This window comes from Meles meles, chromosome 8 (genome assembly GCF_922984935.1).
Source record: "Meles meles chromosome 8, mMelMel3.1 paternal haplotype, whole genome shotgun sequence".
Classification (NCBI taxonomy): Eukaryota; Metazoa; Chordata; class Mammalia; order Carnivora; family Mustelidae; genus Meles; species Meles meles.
The window spans coordinates 4,207,017-4,215,216 of NC_060073.1; the positions used below are offsets into that span (position 1 = coordinate 4,207,017).

General features: G+C 54.8%; 1 long non-coding RNA gene across 1 annotated transcript; it reads left to right on the plus strand.

Moving 5' to 3' along the window:
* Positions 1-2,284: 2,284 nt before the first annotated feature.
* Positions 2,285-6,924, plus strand: LOC123948166. The gene is made up of 3 exons (XR_006819929.1): positions 2,285-2,345; positions 5,302-5,386; positions 6,821-6,924. It is a non-coding gene; the product is annotated as an uncharacterized LOC123948166 (long non-coding RNA).
* Positions 6,925-8,200: the final 1,276 nt, after the last annotated feature.

An 8,200-nucleotide genomic window follows, 5' to 3' on the forward strand; every position in this document is an offset into this window, starting at 1 on the left:
AATCATCTGGGCTCTTGGTTTTCTCTCGGTTCCTGGTTCTCAGGGTCCTGGGGTCCAGCCCGGCCTCCCTCTGGGCTCCCGGGGAGTCCGCCTGAGTGTCTCTCTCCCTCTGCCGGTCCAACTCGTGCGCGCGCGCTCTCTCTCAAATAAATAATAAATCTTAAAAACAAAACAAAATACACACACAGAAAGGAAATGCCGCCCTGTGTTACGTAGTGCGATTCCAAGCAAAGTCGCAAAGCTTTTTCTTGGACCGTTCAGCGTTTCCGGTGCTTCCACGATGAACGCGCAGTAACTGTGTTTCTGGAAAGCGTAATGGACACGGACCTGAGCCACCCGGCGGCCCGGCGGCGGGACCGGTCCGCTGCGCTGCCAGCGGCTCTGCGCGCGGGTTCCCCGCGCTCCGGTCCCCGCGCTCGGGTCCCCGCCAGCCTCCGCCGGCGCTGCGGGCCTGGGCAGCCCCCTTCCCCCGCCCCCAGCCCGGGCCGCCTCTCCCGCCCACTCCACCCCCATCGGAGCGCAAAGGAGCTGCCCAGCTGGGCCCTGGGACGCAAATGGGGCTGTGGGTGGGCCCCGAGGGGAGCCTCGGACGGCAGGGGGGAGGGCGAGCGAGGGCGAGCGAGGACGAGCGCCCCTCCCCGGCCTCCGGGACCCGGGCCACGCGGGGTGTCAGGGACTTCGGCCGCGCCCCCGGCCCCCGCCCTGCCAGGGCACCCTCCGGGGCCCACCGCGTCCGTAGGTCGCCCGCGCTTCCTGCGCGAAAAGCACAAATTCCGGGGAACAGCGCGACCGGGCGTTTGTAACTGGAGCTACGTCCTGCAACTGCCGGCGACCTCCGGTCTGCTGCCCCCGCCCCGTCTCCTCCGCGCGGGTCATTTCCGCGTCCCCACCGCAGCCCACCCCCGAATTTCCCGGCTCCTCCGGTCTCCTCCCGTCTCCTCCCATCCAAAGCGAGTGATCTCAAGGAGACAGTGTATCTGGCGGCCAGTTAGCGTCCAGCCAATTTCCCTCTTTCCATTCCACAAAGGCTCCGGCGAGCTGCCGGGGGGGCCCCCCGGGCTGCGGTTTGGGATCTGCAGTGGGGCGGGGAGGCGCCTCCGGTCTTAGGGAAGGCGGACTGTCCGGCAGCCCGGTGCTGCTGCAAGACGCAGAAGGAGGGATTCTCAGTCTCTGTGGGAGCAATCTGGAGCAGGGAAATCTTGGAGCAGGTAGTTTCGGAACTGGACTTTGAAGGCGAAGGGGAAATTTTCCAGGCAGGAAAGAAGACAACCAGTTGTATTTCAGGGTCAAGGCCAGAGTGGTAGGGGAGCACCTGCAGCCTCCAGGCGTGGGGAGCTAATGTGTGGGTGCTGTGGGCGTCCACCAAAATGAGGTCTGGACACACAATGGACTGTTAATCCAGCCACAAAAGGGGGAACAGACCTGAGACCTGCTACAGCATGGCTGAGGGGTGAAAACATGGAAGGAGTCGGGGACAAAAGGCCACAGAGGGCGGGGTGCCATGCACACGGAACATCCGGGACGAGCCAATCTGTAGAGACAGGAAGTAAAGTGGTGCTTGCCGGGGGCTGCAGGTCTGGGAGGAGCACTGCTATTGGGAGGGGGGTTTCCTTAAGGAGGAATGTGTGGGGAATGTTCTGGAAACGCGTTGTGGTGATGGGTGCACGACCTCGTGTATATATTAAAAACCACTGAACTGTACACTTCGTTTTTTTAAAGATTTACCTATTTATTTGACAGAGATCACAAGTAGGCAGAGAGGCAGGCAGAGAGAGAGAGGGGGAAGCAGGCTCCCCGCTGAACAGAGAGCCCGATGCGGGGCTCGATCCCAGGACCCCAAGACCATAACCTGAGCCAAAGGCAGAGGCTTTAACCCACTGAGCCACCCAGGCGCCCCTGAACTGTACACTTTTACAGGGGAGACGTATCTTGGGTTTTTTGTTTTTTAAGTGGGAGCACTCACAAGGGCTGGGAGGGGCAGAGGGAGAGGGAGAAAGAGAATCTTAAGCAGACTCTGTGCTGAGCACAAAACACGACACGGGGCTTGATCTCACGACCTTGAGGTCATGACCTGAACCCAAATCAAGAGTCAGTTGCTTAACCATCTGAGTCACCCAGGCAGCCTATATCTTAGATTTTTAAAAAAAGGAGGAGGGCTGTGAGCAGAGCCCCATTTTGCAGTAAAGGAACGGGAACCTGCTTGGGGCCCCACAGGTGGGCAGGGCCACAGCCGAACCAGAACTCAGACACCCTCTGAGCATTTTCTCTGGAGAGTCTGGACTAGGTCTGATTTACCCCATCTCCTTTTCTAACATCTAGCCCATGGTTGAGCACAAAGACAAGAGGTGAGTGGGGAAGGCATCCTGGGCAGCAGGAACAGTTGCCCAGAGGCAGGGAGTGGGGTGAAGTCTTGAGGGAAGGAGCAGAGAAGTCAGTGAGGCTTGGAAGCCCGGCAGGGTGGCCCTTCAAGTGCATGTTTAGGAAAAGCCCTTCCGGGCAGGCCTGGTTTCATGGGTGTGTTACCCACGCGGTCACAGAGTCATGATCTCTAGAAGGACCCTGTGGTCGGTTTAATGCTCAGTTGTCACCATCTTGAAATGCTTAATAATTTTTGAACAAGAGTCTCTGCATTTTCATTTTGCCTTGGACCCGACAAATTATGCAGCTAGGTCTGCCTGAGGCCACATCAAAGGTATTGTGACTCAGAAGGTGATCTTAGGGGCGCACCCTGAAGAAGAATAGGTAGGAGTGAAGTTTAGAGCATCCTGAAGAAGGCTTTGTAATGGGTTGAGAGCCTACAAAGGAAGGGCCCGATGGGAGGGGCAAGAGGAAGCTAATCCTCCAGGGCCACTCACCCATCCACCCATCCACCCATCCACTCATCCACTCATCCACTCATCTATTTACTTATCCCTCCATTCATCCATCCATCATCCATCCACCCACCCACCCACCTATCCGTCTGTCCATCCACCCATCCATCCATCCACTCACCTGTCCATCTATCTACCCATCTACCCATCTACCCATCCATCCACTCATCCATCCATCCATCCATCCATCCATCCACCCACCCACCTATCCATCTGTCCATCTACCCATCCATCCGCTCACCTGTCCATCTATCCACCCATCTACCCATCCATCCACTCATCCATACACTCATCCATCCATCCATCCATCCATCCATCCATCCATCCACCCAGCCATCCACTCACCCATCAAGTAATCTTTCAGCTAACATTTCTGAGACACTATGATGGGGGAGATGAGGTTACAAGAGTTTCCACCCTTAGGAACTCACGGTCTATTGAAAATACAAGCTAGCCTCGCCTACCTCGTGTTAGGCCATGCACCCTTAGTTCCACTCCCCATTTTGTTTATCCTCCTTTGCCCTTTCTTTTCACATGAAAGAGTATTTGCCCCTTGCCTGCCTCTCCTACAGAATGTGGGCTTCTGAGGACAGGGCTTGGCCTGAGGCTCTAGCACTGTTGGGTTCCAGTACCGGGAACCATCCTGGCACTTTGGAGGTGCTCGGAACACATTTGTCCAATTAATGAATAAATGAACAAATGAAGGAATATGGGTCGGACTAGGGCTGGATTCAGATTTTGTAAAATATTTTATTTATTTATTTGACAGAGAGAGAGATCACAAGTGGGCAGAGAGGCAGGCAGGAAGCAGGCTCCCCGCTGAGCAGAGAGCCCGATGCGGGGCTCGATCCCAGGACCCTGAGATCATGACCTGAGCCGAAAGCAGAGGCTTTAACCCACTGAGCCACCCAGGTGCCCCTGAATTCAGATTTTTTTTAAGGGAAAGAGAACACATGCCCAAGTGAGGGAGGGAGAGGGAGAGGCAGAGGGAGAGGGAAAGAGAGAATCTTAAGCAGACTCCGAGGCCAGCACAGAGCCTGATGCAGGGCTTGATCCCAGGACACTGAGATCATCACTGGAGCCAAAACCAAGAGTTGGCTGCTTAACAGACTGAGCCATGCAGCCTCCCTAGATTCAGATCGTTTGAGAGCTCTGTTTGCTACAGGAATTAGAATGCCTTCCTCATATGTAATTTAAAAATGCATACTGGGGGCGCCTGGGTGGCTCAGTGGGTTAAAGCCGCTGCCTTCGGCTCGGGTCATGATCCCAGGGTCCTGGGATCGAGCCCTGCATCGGGCTCTCTGCTCAGCAGGGAACCTACTTCCCTTCTTCTCTCTCTGCCTGCCTCTCTGCCTAGTTGTGATTTCTCTCTGTCAAATAAATAAAAAATAAAAAAAAAATGCATACTGGACTAAAATAAGTAGAAGAAAATCCATCAAAGTTCTAATTTTCCCCTTGATGACTATCTGCTGCTTTCTGTGACATAGAAAATATCACACACACACACACACACACACACACACACACACACACACTTTTCTCTGTGGCCCTGCCCCACTGGCACTTGAAGCCAGTCTTCTCCTCCTGGTGGGCCACTCAGCCCCAGGAAGCAAGTGAGTCCATCATTGTCCCTGGGGAGGGCCCCGCTGGTGAGGATTTGGGAGGATCAGAATGGGGGTGTTCATGGGGCCGCGTGGGAGCTGCCAGGGGAGCAAGGCTGGTCACCGAGGCAGGGCCAAAGCAAGAAGCTTGGAGCCACATCTGGTTTGGGAAGGGCAGATGGAAGTGAGCAAGGGAAGGCGTCTGAGAACAGGTCCCAGGGGAGAAGGAGAACCTGGGGCCGGGGTGACTCATAGGTTATAAGAGGAGAAGGTCCCCGAGAGAGGAAGATGAGGCAATGTGAAATGCAGCACAGGGTTCCAACAGGATGGGATCTAGGGAAAGAGGCAAATGTGGTTTGCCAAGCGGCCTCTGCTGGCCCAGGAGGCTCATGGGTCACTGGGGTCACTGGTGAGCTTCGGGAGGACTCGTGCTGGAGGGGGAGGAGGAGGTTCTAGAGGAGATGGAGCAGGGCAGAAGGGGCCTCGGAGGATCTCACATTCTGAGGTCACGCCCTTGTTGGCTTGTTGCCTGGCATACAGCAGGTGCTCAATAGATATTTGAAAGTTCACCCAGCCCCCGGAGAAGTCTCCACTGATGAGTTAATTGGACCCTCCTTTTCTAAACAAGGAGGGCCTGCTAGGGACAAGAAGGGACTAGCCCAGGGCAGAAGTCAGGGCCGTACTTGGAGCCCATTTTGGTCTGTGGAGCGCGGGACGCAGAAATGCGTGCTCTGATCTGAACCCAGAATCTTGAAGTTATTTCCTGCTTGGGATGAGAACCAAAGAAAGGCGGCACCAGGCTGGGTAGATCCCGTGCTTTTCCTCAGGTCCTGAAAGTTCCAGTCACCCTCGGGCTTTTTTAGGAAAAAAGAAAATACAGAATGCATCGGAATCGAGAGGATAACAGCACGTGTGAGTGGAAAGGCCCCGTACAAAGTGTGGGTCTTGTATACACGGTTCCGAGATTTACCAGGTGGCCTCTGCTGGTCCGGGGAGGCTCGTGGGTGTGGGTGCCCCCCAACCCTTCCCCAGGAAGGTCTCCCCTAGAGTTGCGCTGCTGCAGAAGGATGCTATGGGCAGAAAGGGCGCCCCTCACCCCACCCCCCCCCCGCAGCTGTCTCGATGTCTTGCCCTCAGAGAGCTCATCAACATCTTGGTCAAACCCTCTAAGACATCAGTAAAGCTAAGTAAGTGTTTCCCCTGAGCTCTGAGAGCCACTCCAGCAAATTCATCGGGCCCGAGGAGAGGTCTTTGGAACCTCCATAGTGGGTTGGTCGGGGGCGCATCTTATGGGACCGAGCCCTTAACCAGAAGGATCTGATGCTCTCTGGGCAGTGGCGGTTCGGTGACTGGAAGTGTCAGAAGCAAAGAGCTCTGCTGGGCAGTAAAGGAGATGCGCGGGGAAGGGACCCACAGCAGGGAGAATTGCATTTCCCCTGCAGAGGAAGGCGGACACAAATCTAAGTCATTTCTAAATAGGTCCCAAACTGCTTAACATCCTATAGGGCAATGAAACCATAATTTGGGGGAATACTTTTTTTGTCCCTATCAACAGAAATTCTTTGCATTTCTGTTGGACAAAAGTCCACTGGTTAACATGTAACTTCTTAGAGTCTGGGGTGGGTCAAGATACGCTACCCCAGTTACATAATGAGCCTGTGAAGGAACCGTCAAGTATCCTTTTGCTTTATTTCTGAGTTTCAGATGAGTTTTCTTCACCCCTCTGAGCTGGGCCTTTGTCAGTGGGCTTGGGAGGGTTGAAGACTGAAATTATTTCCCACTGCTTATGTGTGTGCAGTTCCAGCTGTGAGCAGATGTTCCTTGAACCCTCCCCACAGAGCGTGAAAGCTATAGGGATGCAAGATGCTGGGGAAGGGAATTTGCTTCTTGACACCGAAGTCTTCAGCCAGTGCTCCCAATCGGATGCTCAGGCACCTGTTAACAGGTGCTATGGGGTGCTCACCGCTTCGGCACCCTTGAGGTCCCGGTGTCCAGGCTGGCCCGGCTCCAGCTGGGGACGCATCGAGCCGCCGACTCCCAGGAGTGCCCTCTGAGCTGTCGCTTGCTCTGTGCCCAGCACGCTGCTCTGGTCACACCGAGAAGCTCAGATCCCAGCCCCACCAGCGCACACTCTCCAGGCAGGCTGGGCTAGCGGGGTCCTCGGAGATGCCTGGGAGCTGAAGTCACAGTGGTGGCCCTTGAACCCTTGAACTATTCTGACCTTTATAAAATGGCTTCAGGAGGTTCCATTTATTGGAAGAGGTTTAATTTATTTGAAATGAAACTGTGTGAAACTGTGTGGTTCAAAAGGCCCAATTTTTTTTTTTTTTTTTTTTTTTTTTTTAGCGCCCATGGTTGGCAACGCATCAGACGTTGGCAATCTGGACTTTGGAATAAACATCTGGGGAAAGCGTGGCCGGACCTCAGGCTGATGGCGAGCTCTGGCTGGCGATCGTATCTGCATCTCTGATTAATAAACCAGGAAATGAGTTATTCATTGATCACATCTTACTGTTTACAAACAAAGGGTTTTAAAACAGAGGTTCCACGGAGGGAAACTAATACTCATGGCTAACGCATTCATGGCACGTACTGAGTCCTGGGGACGCTTAAGCCCTTCCCCCATCAGTTACTCATGTCATTTTCACTAAGACTCTCTAAGGAGAGTAATCAAGACTCGCCCCGTTTTACAGATGAGGACACAGAGAGCTTAGGATCACTCAGCCCGGCGAGCGGCGGAGTCAGAGTCTGAACCCAGGCCGTGTCTGGCTCTGGACTTCACACCCCGAAGCCACTGGAATTACTGCTTCTCCAAGCGGTAGTGAGAAGGGTGTGCGTTAGGGCCCGAGTGCCTCGTCCTCGTGTAGGTGAGGGAACTGACGCCCAGACCCAGGCTGGTGGCCAGGTGTGCCTACTCCCGGACCCCCGCTCTTCTTTACTGTGATGGCTCCTCAGGAAGGCAAATTTGGCCGCCTTCCTTGTGCCCCCGACGGGCCCATCAAGGCACTAGCTCCTTCCAGGTGCAGAGGGAACAGGGTGCAGTCCTGGCCTTGGAGGGGAGGCGTAGGCAGCCGGACCAGGAGGAAGAGTGGGGAGGGGGCCTGGGCACGGCTTTGCCACCTCCTGGGCTCTGGATGCTGTCCCTGGTGCCCTCCCCACTGCTCCCCTGCACCAGCAAGAGGCTGGCAGCCAGACTCTCCTCCACGCCCCTCTAACGCTGTCGTCTCCCCAGGCGATCCAACTTCGTCAGCCGTCTTCATTTCATGACCCCCGGATAGCTTCATCCTTGCCACCAGGGGCCAACGCCCCATCTACCTTGAAAGCTTTTTTAATTTTTAATTTTTAAAAAAGATTTTCTTTATTTAGTTGAGAAAGAGAGAGTGAGAAGGAGAGAGAGAGCACGAGCAGGGGTGGGGAAGGCCAGAGGGAGAGGGAGAAGAGGCTCCCCACCGAGCAGGGAGCCCCGCGTGGGACTCGATCTCAGTGCCCCAGGATCATGACCTGAGCCAAAGGCAGACGCTTAACCAACTGGGCCACCCAGGCATCCCGGGATTTTTAATTTTTAAAAATTGAGGCCTAACACACAGATAGCAAAGAGGATCACGTGCTTAGGTTTGATATGGAGCCTTGATATTTCCCATTACCCCACCAAGGCCCCCTGTGAGCTCCTTCTTGTGTCTCTCAGTCAGGACCCATCACGGCAGTTAGGAGGCACCCCTTGTTATA